General features: G+C 45.9%; 1 protein-coding gene across 1 annotated transcript in view; it reads right to left on the bottom strand.

Annotated features, from left to right (window-relative positions):
* The window catches only part of LOC147668700 (uncharacterized), a 232,658-nt gene extending 221,411 nt beyond the window's left edge, over window positions 1-11,247 (bottom strand). Inside the window, exon 1 of the mRNA XM_086948496.1 lies at window positions 11,034-11,247. The gene's annotated coding sequence lies outside the window, so the exon portion shown is untranslated. The remainder of the gene's footprint in view (window positions 1-11,033) is intronic.
* Window positions 11,248-20,815: the final 9,568 nt, after the last annotated feature.

Raw genomic sequence — 20,815 nt, 5'->3', positions numbered from 1 at the left:
AGGTAGAGGCTTGGAGGGTAATGTCACTCCTAGGATATCGAAATGGATTTTATCAGTACTTGATTATAATTTTCAGATGGAATATGTGAGAGGAGAGAAAAATGTTATTGCGGATTGTTTGTCCAGGATGCCTGTAGACTTAGTAGATCTGGTAGAAGTTGAAGACCCTGCAATTAGTTGTGATGAGATTCTTGCTTTTGATAAAAGTGATTGGGAATCTGCCATGGCTGATGATCAAATAATTCCTTTGGTTATGAAACTTGTCTCTGGGGGGTGGTCTAAGGAATCCTCCAATGACACTCGCTTGAAGGGTTATTCTAATGTGGAAGCTGAATTGAGTGTATCTGAGGGCAAGTTGTGGAGGAGAAACTGTTTGGTGCCACTGTGTAATCTTAGATCAAAGATCATGAATATTGCTCATGAAGGTCATTTGGGGAGGAACATGACCAAGAGAAGGATTCGCGAATCCTATTGGTGGCCAGGGATGGATGGTGAGATTGATGAGTTAGTCAGGAATTGTCATGCGTGTGCTGCTAGCGATAAAGCGAAAGTCATTAGGCAGCCTTCTCTCTCCTGTGTTGAATTTCCGGTAAGGCCCTGGGAGAAATTAGCGATTGATTTCTTGGGACCAATTTCTAAATTAGGTACTCGGAATAGATTCATAATGGTTCTTGTGGACTATCATTCTAAGTGGTTTGTAATGGAGTCCACTGAAAGTATTGACACTAAGAGAGTGATAAACTTTTTGGAAAGAACATTTTTAAATGAAGGTATTCCAAAAACGTTGGTATCAGATAATGGTGTACAGCTGGTATCAAGACAAATGAAGGAGTTTTTGGATGGCATGGGGATTTTTCATGAGAAGGTTGCATTGTTTAGGCCACAGGCCAATGGCCTTGTGGAAAGGATCAATAGATTATTGATGGAGAACATTCAGTTGTCATTAGCGAATGGTTTGATGTGGGCTGAGGAGCTTAAGAAAATGGTCTGGTCTTATAGAATAACTCCACATTCAGTCACCGGTATCTCTCCTTTTGTCTCCCTAAAAGGGCGTGAGCCTGGTTTGAAGGAAGTTCCGGGTTGGCTGAAGAACAAAGAATGTGTGTGGGTTGACCGATCTAGTGTGAAAGATTGTGTTGTCAGTAGGCAGCGTGATTCTACAGATTCATACAATCTCAGAATGAGGGTGAAAGATCTGAATATATGTGTTGGTGATTGGGTAGTGACAAAGAGATGTGGTATTGTAACTAAAGGTGAAAGCAAATATTCTCAACCTAAACAAGTAAAGTTTGTGAAGAAAAATGTTCTCATTCTAAATGATGGTTCTGCTTGGAGCTGTGGCAATGTTGCAAAGTGTAATGCTCCATAGACTTTTATTTGTTCCTGTATGCTTTATTTTTCTTTATATATTTCATTTGTACATTTCTTCTGATATTGTAATGGGGGGAGATGTGTTGGGATCTATGCTTCTTAGAATTGTGGGGATGTTGCTAGGAGGTTAGAATGTTATGATGTGAATAGCAGACAGTACAGAGGAAGCTGTGGAAGAAGCTGGAGGTCTCTTCACTTCTGACTAATAAAGACTTACTTCAACTATATAACCTGGATTGAAGATATCTTCTTTACAGAACTCATGTTGACCAGTGCCCAGTACCTACGTTAACATGGCTTCCCTGCTCACTTGAAATACCTAGCAATAGAACTAGATATCACAGGGTCAGATCTGCTCATGCAGACATGTCCTCACATAAAATATAATACACCCTACCTTAGGGTTCACAAGCCTGATGGAGGGGTACGTACATATATTAGATGCAGTGACTTTGGTCTGGCACACAGAAGTGTGTCATATTGTATTTTCACTCATGGTTTGCACCATGTCATGCAGTCTGCAATGGCAGTCTGTGTGGACTTTGTATGTGGGTTCCTTATGGTGGTAAAAGATATGCTGCATCTCTTAGGGACCCTCTTTAGCAATCATGCCCTAGCTACCTGGGGCACCATTTACTAGGGACTTACAGGGGTGCTAAAGTTCTTAGCCAATTGTAGCACAATTAGACTTTACCTATTTTTAGGGAAGGAGTTCTGACACTGAGGTCTGGTTGGAAGACCTCAGTGCACCGTCAGAGTCGAAAACCAGCATCTACTAGCTAAAAAGGGGCAAAACGTGGGGGGGCTGCAACACAAGCCCAGTTCTCTACAAGCACACACTACACTGCTCTACTCTACTCAGTGTTTGTCTAGTATTCGTACAGTCACTAACGGGGATTCTCAGCAGGGCTGCTGTACTAGTAATAGGCACACGCTAGCATCACTTCTCAGCAGGGCTACCACTCTTTAAATGTTACATTACCAACACTACTCTGTATGAATGATATACTAGTAATAGATACATGTAGTAAATAGCTGGAGACCACAGGAGTACCACAAGAGGTTTATTGCAGAAGAAAAGCGTAGAGCAACCTCAACACAAGCTGGCCAGGCACAAACTGTCACCACCTAGAACACTAGGAGGAGGCAGAGCCATCTACATTCTGGAATGAGTGACACAGGTAAGAACTAAGGTAGAGCATGGAAATAGAGGAAAGATAAATATACAACACATCTCCTCTCGTAGAATAAAAAGAAAACATAAGGTGAAAGAAAACTTAACACAAAAGGCAAAAATGTCATGGAAAGAAAACTTAACTCAAGACTAAAGAAGATTAGCGAAGATAATGATAAAAGTTGCAAACAACAGTTGAGAAGAATAAAAATTAGCCATTGAAAGGGACACACGTCACCCCTCTAAAAGACCTAATCGCAACAGAAATCATTCAAATAAGAAGGGGGTCTATGGCACCTCTGAGGTCTGGAGGCAGGCAAAGAGGAACTGGAATCAGCAATTGGGTTAGAAACAGCAACAACGGGGTCAGGAGCATCCCCTCCACCATCTCCCCTCACCAAGGCACTTACAGAAGCAGGCACCGCAAGAGCCGGATCCGGATCCTGAGAGGGAATAAACATGAACCCTGAAGAGGAGAGATCCTGGGCAGGATCGGACGGAGAGGAAGCAGGACAAGGACAGACACCAGCTTTCTGATAGAGGGCAACCCTCCTTAAATTCCATTTTTCCCCATTTGAGAGGACAACGTAGTGAGGATAGACCATTTTCACAAGGAAAGGACCACGGAATTTGGACAAGCCACCTGAAACACGACCAGACTTTACCTTGACCAGGTCACCTTTTGCGAGTTTACAGGAAACAACTTTAGCAGAAGACTTATCACCTACAACAGGTTTGCGTGAAAGACCCTTAGAGGACAGACTCACAGAACTCTTACTAGAAGCACTCTTAGCAGGTAAAGCCACAGGACTCTTACCAGGAGACTTAGGGACCACACTGGACACATCACCCAAGAGAGACTGACAGACCAAGTCCTTGAGCCAAGAGGGAATGAGTTTGGTGCTGGGAACCCTACCCCTCATCATCTCAAAAGGGGATTTGAGATGAGAACCGTGAAGGGTGGTACAATACGCATAGACCATTTCATTAACAAGGGAAGAGACAGACGAACCACTGGAGAGGGCCATTTGAACGGTACCCTTCACCAACCTATTAAGGCGTTCACAAAGACCATTCCCCTGGGGATTGTAGAGGGAAGTCCTATGGTGAGAAATACCACAATCAGACAAAAAGGCTTGCATTTCATGCAAGACCAACTGTGTACCATTGTCAGTTATAAGAACGCTAGGAAAACCTTCCCTAAAAAACACAGAACTAAGATGTTTAATAGTAGTGACCGTAGTGATATCCTTAAGAAACTCCACAGACAACCACTTGGAATGGCAATCCACAATGACAACAGCAAACCTCTGGGAAAGAGGTAGCTCAGCCATGGGACCTATGAAATCTAAACAGATGGTGTGCCACGGAATTTCAGGGAACTGCAGCACACCCATCTCAGATCCCACAGAAACCTTAAGTCTCTTCTCACCCACCTTGCAAGTATAACAGTCCTCAACCCAAGAGGAAACCATGGAGTCCATACCGGGCCACCAGAAGTTCAACTTGAGGCGCTGTTGCGTCAGGGTTTGACCAAGATGACCCTCATGGGCTAAAGAAATGAGTTTGGGTCTCAAATCAACAGGAGGCACAAATTTATCGCCACGCATTATAACGTTGTCATTGAAAACAGACAGATCACCAATGACCTTAAGGAAGGGGCGAACAGAAACATGGAGACAACTCTCCCTGCGGGACCCCAACTTTATCAACTGGATGACTTCCTGTAAGACGTTGTCCCTGGACATAGCTTGGACCCACTCAGACCGAGAAAAGGAGCCCTCAGTTAGCAGAAGAACATCATCAAACCAGGCAACATTCTCATCAAGACCCTCTAGACTGATTCCAACATCAGCACCAGACGGAACAGCCAACCTAGACAGGCAGTCAGCCTGGAAATTTCTCCACCCAGAAATGTGGGAAATGTCAAAATGGTATTCCTGGAGTTTGGAGGCCAACCTCGCCAACCTTGGAGAACCAAATGCCCCACCCCCGGGAGAAAGAATGCGGATAAGGGGTTTGTGGTCAGTCTTAAGATTGAATCGAATGCCCCATAGATAAGGTCGAAAGTGATGAGCACCCCACACAGCAGCCAAAGCCTCTTTCTCGATAACAGAATAATTCTGTTCACATTTGGAAAGAGTGCGTGAGGCAAAAGCAACCGGCCTGTCGCCGTCCTTGTGAGACTGAAGCAAAACTGCACCAAGACCATGGGCACTGGCATCTACCAACAGAGTGGAGGATTTGGCAGTATCAAAGGGTGCCAGCACCTTAGCATTGCAGATGGCTTCCTTGATCCCTTTGAAGCACGCTTCCAGTTCAGGGCCCCAGGAAAATTTGCAACCCTTCTTCAACAAAGCCCTCAAAGGCAAGGTCTTCTCTGAGAATCTCTCCACAAACTTGGAGTAGTATTCGATTAAGCCCATGAATGACCGTAACTGGTCCTTGTCAGACGGGCAAGGTGCTAGGCGTATTGCATCAAGAAGATTCTTCTTCGGTCTGACTCCATTGACTGAGATTTCATGTCCCAAGTACTCAATGTTCTCCACAAGAAAAGAACACTTCTCCTTGCGTAATGTAAGGCCAGTGTCCCAGATTCTGTGTAAGACATTCCTAAGAACGAGGTTATGATCTGCCACGGAGTCACCAAAGACCAAGATGTCATCTTGAAAAAACACCACGTTTTTGAGCCCCTTGAAAATTTCGCTGACCAACCTTTGGAAGACACTCGCTGCCGAAATCAACCCAAAGGGGAGACGAGTAAATTGGAAGATCCCCTCCGGGGTGATAAAGGCCATAAGATGCTTCGAGGATTCATGGAGCTTAACCTGATGGTAGGCACTCTTCAGGTCGAGTTTGGAAAAGTATCTCGCCCCCTGAAGAGTGGAAACCATCTCCGTAATGTTGGGTAAGGGAAAGGTGTCAGCAACGACACACTTGTTTAGGGACCTGAAGTCCACACAGAATCTCAGTTTTCCGTCTGATTTTTTAGAAATCACGACGGGCGAAACCCATGCTGATGCTTCTGTGGGTTCAATCACCCCGGATTGGAGCATCTCTTCAATTAGGAGTTTCACCTCATTGCGGATAGAAATGGGAATCCTCCTTACACGATGTTGCACAGGCAAACTATCTTTCTTCAGTTTTATAAGATGGGCATACCCCCGAAGCTCACCCAACTCCTCCCTGAAGACAGACCCAAATTCAGAAAGAATAAACTCAATAGAGTCATCATCTACCAATATTATTTGATTCTTTGCCCTAGGATTGATAACAATGTAGAGGTCATATTGATGTACCCACCCTAGGATGGGAGGGCCATCAATAGAAACATAAACCTTCCCAAAGATAGACCTCTTCTCAAAGGTAATCTCAGATTCAAAGAAACCAAGGATTTCAATTTTCTGGCCATTGAAACCCTTAGGGGAAATATCACTGGGATGTAAATTCACCCCCTCCCAAAAGGCATCAAAGGTAGACTTAGGTATAATGGTATGACGAGAACCAGTGTCAACCATCAACAACACCTCGTGGGAGTCAATCTTGAAAATGGCTTTGGGTCTGGTTTGTCTTGGATCATCACAGATGACATCCACATCATCAATGACCAGGAGTCTATCCGGCTCAACTCCAGAATCATCAACGTAGTCATCAACAATATTCACTCTCTGTCTGGCTTTGGCCTTGCACATTTTGGAGAAGTGTCCAACTCTCCCGCACTTCAAACACTCTTTGTTTGAGGCAAAGCAAAACCTTGCGTCGGAAGCGTGACTACTACTGCCACACCTGTTGCAGACTTTGCTCACTGAGGTTTTCTTGGCAGAAGGTCTGGGTCTGTTTTTCACTACAGCAACATTGTCTCCAGAGCAGTGTTCACACTCCGCAACACCACCTTTGTCAGAAACTACAGAGACTTCTTGATGAGGAGAAGGTTTGTGTGAATCTAGGACCTTCATGCATTTACTAGACTCCTCAATGACTTTGGCCAGATCAATAGCATCTTTCAAGGTCGGGTTCTTAGCAGCCCATAGCCTCTCTTGGATTTTTTTACTTGAGCACTGGACAACTAATTGGTCTCTTATGAGCTCGTCGTTCATAGAACCGAACTTGCACTTTATAGACAGCTCCCTAAGTCTAGCCACGAAGTCATCTATTGTTTCTGAGTCTTTTTGGCGTTGTGTATAGAATTTATAGCGGTTCATATTCAGATTCTCCTCCTTTGCGGATCTGATCTCCAAACGATCAACCGCTTCTTTAAATTCATCAATGTCTTGTCCACTAGCTCCAAGTGTGATCGGTAGTAATCTAAAAACCCTCTGCCCTTCCTTGCCCAGAGTACTCAAAAGGATAGCCTTTTTCCTTCTGGCTGAGAATTCCTGTCCATCCAGCGCTTCAAGGTAATTGTCAAACATTATATACCAGTCCTCCTAAGGTATGTCTGGAACCCCAGGCTCGGGTAAGAACTGAGGAGGTAAAGTAACCATAAATTGTTGTGCCATATTTACCAATTTGGCAGAGTCAAAAGTGAGGGAAAAGAAAAATTTCGCACAACTGGTTAAATTTTAAATTACAGTGGTAACATACCTCTTTCCATTCAAAATTGTCCAAAACGATGTTTGAGCGCTGCGACAGGAATAGGCAAGAGTTTAGTTTTGAAACAAGGAAAATCTGCGTTAATTCCGCGTTAGAGTGGCTTAAGATGGCCGCCGATCGAAGTCGAGGCTTGGAAAGCAAACACTTGAAGTTAGAAATGGCCGCCGGTGAAAACGAGGCTAGGATTTCACCCAAACGAGGCTTGGAACGCACAAGGGAGTGCGCGTAGACGAAACACAGCAAGGAAGCGTCTCCCGGGTAACGGCAGACAACAACGTTGTCAGAGCGAGGCAGAGACGTCTCCTAGGCAACAGTTGCGCTCGCGCTTGGCTCGCCGATCAGTAAACAATGACGTCAGCGCTGGTTGCGCTCGAGCTCCGCTCCCCGATGCAATCCCAAAAATTACTCACAATTTCCCCAGATGGACGTCTTCCTTTGGATTTGAAGCGGACCAAGGAGAAATTGATGAAGCCAACATGCCGCAGGTTCGTTTCTTGTCGAGGGTGCTCCGCTGCAACTCACTTTCTGGTACAGAATCTTGAAGAAATCAGGCATCAAGATGAGGTCTTCAAAGGTACTGGCCAGCAAATAAACGTCGCCAAAAATTGTAGTAAATAGCTGGAGACCACAGGAGTACCACAAGAGGTTTATTGCAGAAGAAAAGCGTAGAGCAATCTCAACACAAGCTGGCCAGGCACAAACTGTCACCACCTAGAACACTAGGAGGAGGCAGAGCCATCTACATTCTGGAATGAGTGACACAGGTAAGAACTAAGGTAGAGCATGGAAATAGAGGAAAGATAAATATACAACAATACATATTACCAATATTATTCAGGCGGGCTGCTATACTTGTAATGTACACACCACTAACACTACTTAGCAGTACTACAAAACTAGTAGCACACACACTGCCAACATTATTGAGCAGGGCTGCTACATAGCCATTGCTACTGAGCAGGGCTGTTACACTACAAATAAACATACACTGACAACTCTACTCAGCATGGATGTTACACTACTGATAGACACGCCCTACACGACTCAGAAGGACTGCTATACTGACACTAGACAACACTTGTAATGAACACTACCATCATTCACCAGCAGGGTTTTGTGCTTATGATAGACACACACCACCAGCAGTTTTTGGCAGGCCTGCTGCTCTTGGAATGCATAGTACTAGCTCTTCTCAGCAGAGCTGCTACAAGAGGAATGGACACATAATGCTTTCTCTTCTGGGAAGGACGGGAAACAGCCTCTACAACGAAGCCGTTTCCACAAAATCATTTACCACGCATGCACTACAACGCATGCGTGGTTACAACGAAAGGGTTTACCACGCATACCTTTACTACGAAATACGTAGTAAAGGCAGGTGTGGTAAATGAAAAGAAAAACGAAGGGGGGTCTCCCCCATAAAAAAAAATAAAGGTCTGGGATAAAAAGGGGGGCTGGGGGGTCTCCCCCCCCAAAAACAAAACTAACCTGAAGAGCCGAAGAAAAAGCCGAAACCGAAGCTGAAGCAATCAACGTCGTTAGGGAGGAAACGGAAAGTAACTTCCGCTTCCTCTTAACGACGTACGACCGACGTAACCAGAGAAGATGGAGGGAAGGCAAGTTAAAATGTAAGGGGTATTTTAGAAAAATACATATATATATATTAAGGGTTAAGGGTAAATATAAGGAGTGAGGCTGGGGGAATGTAAGTGGAGAGTTTTAACCTTTATCAAGAGTATGCCCTCACCATGCATACATTTACAACAAAAAACGGTGTAAATGTACTATGACTAGCAGTCCTTTCCGAATGTATGACGTTACAACGAATTCCGTTGTAACGCATGCGTGGTAAAGGCATGCGTTACAACCGAATTCGTTGTAACGTCATACATTCGGAAAGGACTGCTATACTTGTAATGAACACTGCCATAACTTCTCAGCAGGGTTTTGTGCAGGTATAGACAAGCACCACCGCCACTTCTCAGCTGGACTGCTACTCTTGTAGTGCATAGTACCAGCACTTCTCAGCAGAGCTGCTGCGCAAGGAATGAACACTCAAAAGTTCCTGTTCTCGGCAGTATTGCTACACTTGTAATACATAGTACCAGCACTTCTCAGCAGAGCTCTTTGCTACAGTAGGATTGGACACACAATACTTTCTCTTCTCGGCAGAACTGCTACGCTTGTAATGCATAGTACCAATACTAACTCTTTCAGTAGGACTGTTAGACTTGTACTGAACACTAGCAGAACATCTCAGCAGGGTTTTGTACTTGGGATAAAAATACACCACCAGCACTTCTCTGCTGTTCTGCTATGTTTGCGAAGGATTCACAATAGTAACACTTCTGAGTAGGGCGACTACGTCTATAATGGATAGTACCAGCACTTTTCTTTAGAGATGTTTGTGGGACAGTATTAGCACTTCTCAGAGTATTTATACGTATAGTTGGGCAGTACATCTACATCTTATCCGGCTCCCGTTCTAGTACCTGCACTTATTCGGAGATCTACTGTCCTTACTCAATCAAATCATATGACAGCTCAAATATACTAGAAATACATCCCAATCAAAACCTTTGATATAACTCACTGAATGCTTATGGGGGATTGAAACTGAATGAAAGTAAAGAAGAGCAATTCAACCCCAGGGGAAAACACAATGATATTCTATGGTGAAATAAACCTTGACAAAGCATATGATGGTCTACAGCCCAATGACCTATTAGGAAATAACCCTCAAATGAAACAATATACTGAAGTAAAACAAATAAAAGTCTATGAGGGGATTTAGCCAAAAGAGAGAACTTATGTTGGGGAATAAAAACCAGCGGATGCTTATGAGAATCTAGGAATAAGATCTATAACATAGGAATACAAAGAAACACCCTAGGGGAAAGAAATATATTGAAATTTGGGAAAAAATATTCCTTGAAATGTAGGAGGAGCTATTAACTAATAAAAACATTTGGAGACATGACACTTTTATTTAATGTGCTAGTTGTGTTATATGAAAACATTAAAGACATATTACTAGAATGCTGACAAAAATATAGCATCTAGAACAATAGAATAAACATATTAAAAAGTGCTAGATGAGTATGTTTTCCCCCAGTTGTGTGTATTTTCTTGGGATCTAAACACAGTTCCACATTAGCTGTGAGCAACTATCCCTCTTCTCGGTATTTACTTTGCATTGAGGGCCTTGATTTCTTTCATTTATAAAGTAGCTAAAGGAAAACTGTATGTACCAAGAAACAAAGAAAAAAATAGGCATGGACCATGCATGACCTGCTCAGAGGTGCCGTGGGACCCGGGACGATGCTCAACCTCCTTCGAGACCTCAAGCGATGTCCCAACGCTACCCCAGACTGCTTCAGATGGGGGCGAATTGCCTAATATCACACTCCTATTCTTCCAGCCGAATGGTGATGCTGGGATTAGACTCCTGAATAAGCCATTACGCTTTCAAACCGCACCTTCTCTCGCGGTGCGTGTGTTATTCATGTCCAACCCTCCGGATCCCCATTTCACAGTTTTTGAATGCTGAAGTAATTACAGAGGAAAAGACTACACACTTGGATCTTAAATATGATTGTGTGTTAGAAACGACTGTTATTTAGAGTGTTGTGAAATGAAACATTGACGCAATAAAGGCAAGGAAAAAAAGAAAGTAATGGCATTAAACACTACAAAAATAAATTACTATTATTTATAGGCAGAACAGAATAGTCCAGTTTTGTCACTGGTGGAGATTCTGTACGCATTCCTGCATGTTACGAGCCCCCTCACTCACATCCCATAATTATTTGTTTTAAATATAAGAAGAAATGTATTTTTAAGACAAGCATTAAACTGAGCCGCAAAAGCGCCAATGTACGTGCAAAACACTCACCAGATACAAGGAGAGCAGGCAAGCGGAACAATGGGACACCAGCCCCCAAAAGTCAGGCAAGGTCAGAGGTCGCGCTCATCCCCCAGGCCACCAATCCAGGAAGAGCGCGAGAGGTCAGGTGGGGCTGGACGGCGCAGGTCCCTCGCATCCGACGTCCCTGCTCACAGGTAGCGCGTGCAGCCGGCCGCCCCGTGCATGCATGCCTCTCCGGCGCGAGGGGCAGGCCCGGGGCGTGCTCTGCCGCGGCCGCAGGCAGGGGGGGGGGGCGCGCGCAGCCACTGAACTTGGCTCTCTCCGAGGCTGGGAGTCTGCACCAGCCAGACTGAATGGCTTCTTTATGGCCGCCGTGCTGCGTGTGAGTAGATGTACTTACCATCTGTGGAATGCTAATGTGTGACAGATGAAAGGGGGGGGGGGGGGGGTCAGAGAGACCCGGGCACCTGGGGAGGAAATGCCTCTTTCGGAATGGGCGAGACAGGCTGGGAGTCCACTCTCCCGACCGGATGCCAGCCCCTCTGGCTCCCGGCAACCACTGTCAGGGGCTTGGCACGCAAAAATATGGTTTCTTCAATCTCCACAATGGAAATGATCTAAGACCTGGGTAAACATCTGCATATGTGAATTGTGGCAACGTGGAGGGAAGAGGGGAACAGTCTGGTGGGGGGGAAGGAGGGGTGTTTAAGACCTGTAAACTTTCAAAGTCTCTCAATGCAGACTGTGGCGGGAAGTGTGACTACTGTATGGGGCACGCCCGGCTTGCAGTTGGGAGTCCGGTCTGCACACTGCGAGCCCTGTGAAGGTGCCAACACTCGCGAGAAGGCTCCTGGCTTGAATCATCCTGGGAATATTAAGGAAAGGTCAGGAGGCCGCGCTTTCCTGTCCCGTGCTCGACTTTCACTTCACAGATGTTTCTCTCACAAGCTCTGAGAAAGGCTCTGCTTAGCACAATGACACTCGAAGCTGAAGAACAGATTGCTGTCTCTTGAAAGCAGCTGCCATATGTTTTTCCTGCAGCTCCTTGTTGGCAAGAGGCCTAACTGTAGGCGCTATGGATGCTGAATGTAGCATATGGGTTCCGCTACTTTAGTTCACCAGGATTTTTTTACTTTTGACTACCCGGTTTTTGGACCTTTACTCTGGTGATTCTCGAGTCCTCAGTCTGACTTACAGTTAATGTTAATGTTATGGGTGTCTTATATAGCGCTCCGCTACTCCAAGGAATGTCCCGGCGCTTTCTAACCCACAGCAGACTACAGAGGGCAGGCAGAAAAATAGAGAAGAAGCAAGCAGATCACTGTCCATAGAGCCACGTCTTCAGACCCTTTCTGAAGGCCAGCAAGTTCGAAGTACAGCGGTTTAAAAGAGCGCCCCCCTACCCTTGCTTTCCTAACAGCAGGGACAATGGCAAGACCAAGAGATTCCGATCTAAGGGATGTAGTTGGTTTGTAGAAAGCAAGACGTTTCAGAATATATTCAGAAAATTTATGATAAATGGACTGAGTGTGTTTACTGCCAGTGTCCGCCTTTTAAGCTGTGCAGTTAGGAGGTAAGCGGCCCTAGGCTGGTGGTTATACATGAACACACGTGTGCATGTGTGTACAGGCTCGCGTCTAAAACTACTGCCTGTTAATTGCTCACAGATAGTCTGGCCCAGAAGGGGCTGTGCAGGAATTGGTACTGGCCTGTGATGGGCATTATAATATGAGTGGGCATTCACAGTGTAGATCTGTAGGGCTTATTGGAAAATCTGTGGTGTTTTCACTATATTAACAGTGCTTAATTTGTAAAAAAAATAATATATACTAGGGTTCTCGTTAGGAGGCCACTGCAACTTACATTACACATCGCCCCTGTCATGCTGTCAATGATAGTAAACGCAAAACTACTAAACATCACACCCCTACAAGTGTGACAATTCGGACTATTCCAGACCCCTAAAGCTATGAGAATGGCTTTGTGGGCAGGTAATAGTACTTTCTAGTGTTTATTAAATTAATAATTGACTAGGTTAAGATCTTTGTCATCAGCTGACCCCCAGAACTAAGCTGTCTGTCTGCAGGGCCAGTGGCACTAGCTCCCTAATGCTTCCTGAGGACCAGTTGGGCGAAAATATCGGGACTCAACCCGCAAACTTCCCACCCACAGATGCTCTGCAAGACAGCCAAGAGGCTCTGGGGCCTGGAGAATACAAGCTGGAGGGTGGTCTGCTGGTGGTTGTGAAGGGTCTGGGCAAGCTGCCTCCAACAGCAAAATAGAAGCACCAAGAGCCAGACAGAGGAATTTTGGTTCTGAGAGCCAGCAACTCCAGCTCTCTGCAGAACACCCCCATGTAGGATTCAGTAGGCCTTTTGAAAATGCACTTCTTTTTTTTTTTTTGCAGAGTTTTATATAGCGCAAACTTAATCCGAATCAGGTATCAGACCGCTTTACATAGCACCAGTTACGTTACATGAGAACACACATTCATTTTTGTTAGGCATGGGGAGATTAAGAGATTTTCCCAGAATCACAGGATGTTTGACGTCATTACCGAGACTCGAACCCAGTTCCCCAGGTCCGAGGTCGAGCGCCCTAGCTGTTAGGCCAACTCCCCTCCCCTGGTAGGTTGCCTGGCCACCAAGTAGCAACATTAGCATAACAAGACAGAAAACTGACCCAAGGGTGCCTTTTTGTGTGAAATTAGATTTTTGGTGGAGGGGAATAAAATCCTACTCAAGCAAGAGCCACAATACTCGTCAGGGAGAATCCCAAAATGTCACTAAATTAACCTGTGCATAACATTTTGGTAACTTGGCACAAAAGCAGTCAGGCTTAACTCAGAGGACTGGGACAAAGTCAAAAGTTATGGCCGACTACAATGGAGTGTGGGTTAGATTCACAAAGGGGATTAGACCCGGTCTCTGCCTAGCTTCCAGCTTAGAAGAAATTATGGAAACATATTATCTGACAGGGAAAAGTTCAGTGGGGCAAAGCAGATGGTGGTATCTAAGGAGGCATCGTCGGCGAGCCTCTGAATGAAGTTGCTGTGAAGATTCCTACGTTCAAATTCTTTTCTGGAAGTTGAAAATTTCAAGCAGGACAAAGCTGCAGGCCGTAGCTGACGAGAGCATCACAAGGCTAGACACCCCTTCTGCTAAGAGTCGCTGAATAGGATTTTCTGCTGCAGAGAATAACTTAGCAAGAGCCTCAGTGAATCACGCTGATCAGTGATGTACCTGGGGTGGACTGATGAGCAGGTAGGGCCAGGTCGCCTCCCAGTTCTCAAAACACTTTTTGGGCAAAAATAAGTCCCAAGTTTTGGATTTGGACTAGCTGGACAACTTCAGCACCACATGCAAGGGTTCAGGACTAGAGAGGCATCACTTGGAGGGTCATGACTCATGCAGGCAGGTTCCCAAGTGCCGGTTCAAGATGGTTCCCTGAGACTCTGATCAGGAGGCCAACCAACTTGCCTTTGGAGTCACTGTGGAAGTCCTGGGTTCAAGTAAAAGAGTAGTGCTCAGGCAGTAGGGCAGACCTCTGGGGCTCAGAGTAGGTGTCAGGCAGTAGAGCATTCCTTCTCAGCACAGCAAAGCAGTCCTTCTGAAGTGCACAGCAGGAGTGCTGAGAGTCCCTCTGCAGGTCCATGAGCAAAGTAAGAGTGGATCTGAGGGTCCCATTTGTATGCCGGGCCTCCTTTTAAGTGGAGTAAACATCTGCAAGCTTCACTTTACAATATGTTTGGAACTTCCTGCCTCCCTGTCCTGGTCCCAGTCTGTCTGCCGGCACAATAGGTTACTGTGAAGTTGTTTGTGTTGGTGCAGGGTACAGTCATTTAAATTGCAAGTGGTGCTGTGCACAACTCCACCCCACCCCCATCCTGACTGAGATGGGTCATCCAGGCACACCAAGTCTCTCTAGTGTGTGGCTGTCTGGGAGGAATACACAAAGGCCAACTACATCCAGTCATGCAACACTGGAACAGGCTGCAGGCACCAGATAGTTGGGACAAGAAAAAGCCAACCTTCTAAAATTGGCATTTTCAGAATTGGGACTTTACCATGTAAGAGAATTTAAAATCACAATTCCAACGAAAAGCAATCATGACTTTTATACCTGCTCCCTATGACACGTTAGCACGTATTAAATGTAATAAGGTAACCCAATGTTATCCTATGGGAGAAGTATACCTCACAAAGGTGAAACATGAATTTGTGTGCTTTTTACTACCAGGACATTTAAAACTTAAACAAACATGTCCCACTTTTCAATTACAATGCACTCTGCAATTTGATCTGCCTAGAGCATACTTTCAGTGTGACATATATGTATTAAACAGGGAGTTTTAGACATGGCAGAGGGGTTATTTTACCAAATCAATTTGCAGTGTAAAACTGCATCCAGGTGGCAATGGAAGATTTGGGACATGTTTTAAGGGACTACCTAAGTGGGTGGCACAATAAGTTCTGCAGGCTCACTAGTTGCATTTAATGTACCTGCCCTATAGTGATGCAGATCACTTCCTCCTCCATCCTTGCCCATTTCTGCGTAAGCAGAGGGCACCACAACAGCAGCAGCATTTGGGCAGCGGCACTCCAAAAGGATAGCAAGAGCAAAAGTCCTCTCCTCGCCCGTTGGAGCAAGATCGCAGGTAGACTTAGATCAAGTAACCGGCTCAGCAGTGCAGAAGTGGACTACTCGTGCAGCCTTTTTTAAACAAGCATTTGCAATGCAAAGGTCTCGCTTTTCCGAGAGTTTGTGTTATTGGCATTGTAAATAACAATACGTTTTATTTGTTGGTCTTTAAAACAGATAAACAAAAGGCATTGTCATTTTCATGCCCTTAGCTTAAACTCTTGCAAATGTGAGACCTATTGCATTGCAAATGCTTTTTTTCCTGCATGTGCATCACACAATCAAAATTTGAGGAACATTGTAATTTGCACAAGCAAAGCGATTTCTTTGGAGAAGAACAGAAACCACAATTGTGGTCCGCGCCTTCTAAAAACGATGCTCCTCCGCCCATATGGAGAGCTTGACCAGCAATTTTCATTATTTCAATTCTGATATGCTGCACAGCAGCTGCAGTGACCTCAACATTAATAGTTGTTGAGGAGAGTCTCCCATTTGACAAGCAATTCCTATTTAAAAACAAAATCTGGATTTGCTCTACAACTTTGGAAAATAATTGTCCAGATCTATTCGTATAATTCGATGGTGAGCCGTAATATTCGTTTGGTGCTGATTTGAACTATAACAGTAGTCTGCAATGCAGGATCTGCAGGATGTTTAGGGAAGAAGTGAAAACTGCACACGTGTATTTTAGAGGGATACTTTAGAAAAACGTTCTAATGCTGGAAGGTACCACACCTGTTTATTGAAAGGGGTAAGGACGTTTAAATAAAAAAAAAACAAGTGCAGATTTCCAAAGCTGAACCGTGGTGTATGGCACGTCAAATGCAGCTTCTGCTATCTACTTCCGTCTAGCATCCACCTGCATTGTAGCAAGGCTGGAGGACTAGTAGCAAGCAGTCCGTGGACACGGAGAATTGTTACCTAGCTCATGGCGCCTCGAGACACCCAGGTACAGGAAGGCGATGGTGCTGATAGTCACCAACAGCAGAGTGTGACTACACAGTGCCATCCGGGGGTCTGCCGCTTTCTCTCCACCTGAAGGGGCATGTCCCATGGTCACTGCACCCAGGGAGGGCCCTACGCCACCTCACCTAGTATCCTGTGACACTGCACCCCATAAACAAAAAAATCTCAAGCATTGCAATGCAATAGGTCTCGCATTTACACAAGTTTAAGCTATTGGCATTGTGAATAACAATGCGTTTTATTTATGTTTTAAAAACCGAAATAAAGCACATTTCCATTTAAAATGCTAATAGCTCAAATTTGTGTGAATGCAAGACCTATGGCATTGCAATTGGTAGGCATCACAGTCAACGTTAGGGTGGGAGGGCAGAAGGGCGGGCGGCCGTGGGAGGGCGGCAGAAGGCATTGACTAAGGGATGGAGGGCGTGGGGGTATAAAGAATATTTGGATAGCGGGAGGGAGGGCGAGGGTGTTAAAAAAGGCACGACAACGGGAGGGTGAGGGGTTAAAGAAGGCACGGACAACGGGAGTGGGGGGAGATGGCACGCACAACAGGAGGTAGGGCAGGGTTGTAAAGAAGGTACCAAAGCACGTCGTACCTGCAGTAAGAGAAACTGGATAAAGAAAATAGTTCTTAAAGACTAAATAACAGGTACTGTGTAACAACCAATGTAAAAGGGCTAGTTGCCATGGGAGGTGACAAATGAATAGGATGTGGTACTAAGGAGGGACTAACAAGCCTATGTACGAATCAGAAGCCAGCATTTAAGCCGGACAATGTCACACCCGCTAATGTCAAATATGGGCGGAGACTGGGCGGGGCTTTGATTCCCTACTCCACTACAACAAGTCTTGCACAGCAGGGCATGTGCAGTGGCTCTAAGTTCCACCTAAAAATAAACTGTGTGAGAGGCCAGTTGGTTTTCCTGGGTGGGACCAGGGCAACTAGATATTAAAACAAGCATTTACAATGCAACGGTTTCGCCTTTTGTAAAAGTTAGAGCTATTGGCATTGTAAATGACAAATTTTGTATTTATGTGATGGTTTTGAAAACAGATAAATAAATGGCATTGTCATTTACAATGCCAATAGCTTAATCTCTCACAAATGCGAGACCTATTGCATTTGCACACATTCACAGAGCACAAACACACACACAGAAATGGGGGGGGGGGGACGAGGAGCAAAACCAAGGCCCAAGTGATTGGTTCTTTCTGAAATGATAGTGATGAGCTAAAACGATAGCATGGAATGCACTGCTAGTGATTTAGAGTAATTCAAGCATTTCCACGTGTCACTTTTATTCTCTCCCAGGAATGTGCTGCCATCGTTCTCACCTAAGATCCCGCTACTTGTTAGACATGAGGGCTGATAATCGAAAAAACAGGTGTAAGAGCTCATATGTTGAGTAGTTCTTCTTTTTCAATATGCATTGCGGTGAGTGTATGCGTGTTTGTGCTCACATCAATAAAGAAGGGAGAATTTCGAATATATTTGTAAATTAATCCACCTGCTCTGGCCACTCCCCACTCCTCTCCCATCCTGCATTGTTATGGTGGGCGAGAGGGTTTAGTATTTAACTGACAGGGGAAAACTTGGTCAGCCGACGCCATGAGAGTCAAAGTAGATGCAATGCCCCATGACTCTCCAGCCGCACTCTGGGACTGCATACCTTTGCTTCGCCCACTCGGGCGACCTCATAGACAGTGGTCATTAGTAACAATACTGTTTGCCAGAAATATCATGACCAAATTATCATTTATAAAGGAATTGTCCAGGCTGCCTGACAAGAGGGTCAATTCCCCCCCTCTGCAGCCCTGGCCTTTAAGAGCCAACATAACTTTCCCAGAAGTACTCCTATAAGTGTCTGACTTTGCCCCAGCAAAATTAGCTTTTGAAAATATATGGCATGTCAGCAATACTCCTGACTTCATAATGTAGAGCACATCCATGACAACTATGTCACCAGCCTAACCAAAGATTCTGTGTCTTGAGGTGTTTACAAAGAATCCAGAAGTTAGCCCGTAGAACAGCTCCTGCACATAAACCTATAAGAGAACATCTTGCTGCTTTGAAGGCCTTTCACTGGTTGCCCATTACAAAGGGAGCCACCTTCAAAACCCTGTTTATGCCACACAAAGCCATGAATAGAACAGCACCAACCTTCCATCAAAAGATCAACACACATACCTGAAAAGATTACCTCGCTGTAGAATGACACCACAACTGGTTTTTCAGACTTACAAAAAAAAAACATTGGTTGCACATCTTTCTCTGTGCAAGCAGCAAAACGATGGTGCTCACTCCCAGTGGATGAAGGGTGCGTTGAAGCTCACCTGACATTTAGGAAGGCAGAAAAGACCTGGTTCTTCCTCTCTCGAATCAACTGACTGTACAAGTCACGCCACAGAGCACCAGAATCAGAAATAAACTCATACAAGATCAACCAACCACACCTTTTCCAACCACGTCCGGGTTATTTCAGAGGCACCCCCACCAACATGCATCCTGAACAAGCGCCGCATTCACTCAAGCAAAGGTGTAACAAACAAACTAAAAACACATATTAGCCGGTTGCATAAACTCAACCTAATAGTAAATAGGCAGTTCTGGTCATTCAAAACAATAGTCTCAGGTTCCAAACAAAAATAGTCTCTAGTCTCTTAAATCAGGCCTAAAAAAAAAAAATATGCCCCCGATTTCTATTCCCACCGCTCCCAAGACGAGCAGTAAACACAAGGCCCACGTGTACTTGTAGCTATGGGCTTCAAGCGCTGATTCCACTCCCTCGCGAGGCCCAGGGACTCTTTCTCGTCCCCGGGGCCGCCTCGCGTCTTCCTGGGATTCAGGCGCACCAAAGCACACCCGCCGTGCAGATTGCACGCGTCCCCGCCCCGGCCGGTCCCCTTTCCTCTCCCGCCCGCTCTCGACAATCCAACGAGCGGCGGGGGAGGGGGTGAGGCTCACCTGGTGGGGGGACGGCTGGCCGGGGGTGCGGGACGCTTCCAAGTCCCTCGGCGGGGTCAGATCTCGTCCCCGGTCCCGGCGGTGATTACGACAATTCTTCGGCACCTCCCGCACCTTCAGTGGAGGCAGCCTATCCTGTCGCGGCCCTCTAGTCGAGCCCCTCTGAGCGCGAGGCCGCCAACCAATGGCAGCGCGGCCTCGCCGATGACGCTCCGCAGGCTCAGCCAATCACGGCACACCACAGCTGATGACGCTGCGCCGCACGGGCCAATCCCGTCGCGGCGTTAGTGAGGGGGCTCGGCTCCCTCAGCCAATGGGGTCGCGGCGGCTTCGTTCTTCGGCGCGGCAGCTCCTGGACCTCGGAGCAAGTTGCGGGGGGGTTTCCTGGCCCCGGGCCGCGGTGGTCATTTGGCGGCAAAGGGTTTCCAAGGGCGCTGGTCTCGACTAGACCCCCCTCTCGACCTAACAGAATACTCGCTGTACTAATGCCAATGCATTGACATAACTGCTGCTCAATATTGTGAAATGAGATTACGCTAACGTTTATTTTGTGCAGCATATCCAAGAGACAACTAAACTATTATGATTTAATTTTCTACACAACGCAAAACTGAACAAGTCAGGTCCCGGGCCGCGCTGTGATTGGCTGACGTCACGGGGGTGTCCCGGGCGGCAGCCAATCACAGCGCGGCCCGGGAATGACGTCACGGGGTGTCCCGGGCCGGCAGCCAATCGCAGCGCGGCCCGGGACAAAGGGGCGGGGCTTAAAAAAAGCACCAGGAACGCCCCCGAATCGCGTTTTCGAGAGAAAGCGCGATTGACAGCCTCTGTCTCCCAATGGCTAGTCTCCATTTATGGAGCTATCCAATTGGAAACAGAGGCTGTCCTAACCTCACTATTAATAACAACAGATTTCGATCTGGGAGGGGCTTCGCCCCTCGCCAGGTTACGAAACCTAAAAATGTTGCATGGCATGATACTGCGTTAAGCAAAAAGAGAGGGTGAGCCCGCTGTTTAATTATGCATAGAAACCGGCAAGGAGCACCCTTAATACCCCACAATGGCCTTAATTTGCATATTGGTTTTTGCTTGAGAAGGGTTAGGGCATCACCAATTTACTTTGAGGTATTTAGGAGGTTTTAAGGATTGCAGCAACCCCTCCTTTGTTCTTTAACAGCAGTTCCCCCTAAGTCTACTGTGGCCTTCGGCCATATCTTCTGGAGAGCTTTTCATT

Source organism: Lissotriton vulgaris, unplaced genomic scaffold (genome assembly GCF_964263255.1).
Source record: "Lissotriton vulgaris unplaced genomic scaffold, aLisVul1.2 SCAFFOLD_254, whole genome shotgun sequence".
In the NCBI taxonomy this organism is placed as follows: domain Eukaryota; kingdom Metazoa; phylum Chordata; class Amphibia; order Caudata; family Salamandridae; genus Lissotriton; species Lissotriton vulgaris.
Note: the sequence above shows the minus strand (reverse complement) of the source record. Positions and strands in the feature narration are given on the sequence as shown.